Source organism: Myotis davidii, unplaced genomic scaffold, assembly GCF_000327345.1.
Source record: "Myotis davidii unplaced genomic scaffold, ASM32734v1 scaffold386, whole genome shotgun sequence".
NCBI classification, from domain to species: domain Eukaryota; kingdom Metazoa; phylum Chordata; class Mammalia; order Chiroptera; family Vespertilionidae; genus Myotis; species Myotis davidii.
Window position 1 is genome coordinate 14,016 of NW_006296528.1, and position 464 is coordinate 14,479.

Below are 464 nucleotides of genomic sequence, written 5' to 3' on the forward strand. Positions count from 1 at the left end.
TCGGGTCATTTTCAGCCTAACACACCTGTCCTTCCAAACACCTGCTATTCCCCATCTCTATCATTTTAGTTGCTCAAGCTGTTGGCCCGATCTTCAAAACAGACTCATAAACTGAACACTTCTCACCATGCTCACTGCCCCATCCCTGCTCCTGTCCCCTCATCTCTGGTCTGGATGACGACAGTAGCCTCTTTGCTGCCCCCTGCTTCCACCCTTGGCCTCTAAGATCAGTTTTCAGCCTGGCAGACATGATCTTTACACAGATCTGCCCTGTGAGTGGGATAAATTCCTACCATGCCTGCACAGTCAGCTCCTGCCCACCTGTCGGACCCTGTCTTCTACCTCTTTTCAAGATGGTTCCCATCTCTGGGCCTTTGCACTGGCTGTTACATTCCGGTGCCTGGAACACTCTCCTTCCAGAATTTTGAATGGCTGTTTCCTTCTTATCCTCCACTTTAATGTCA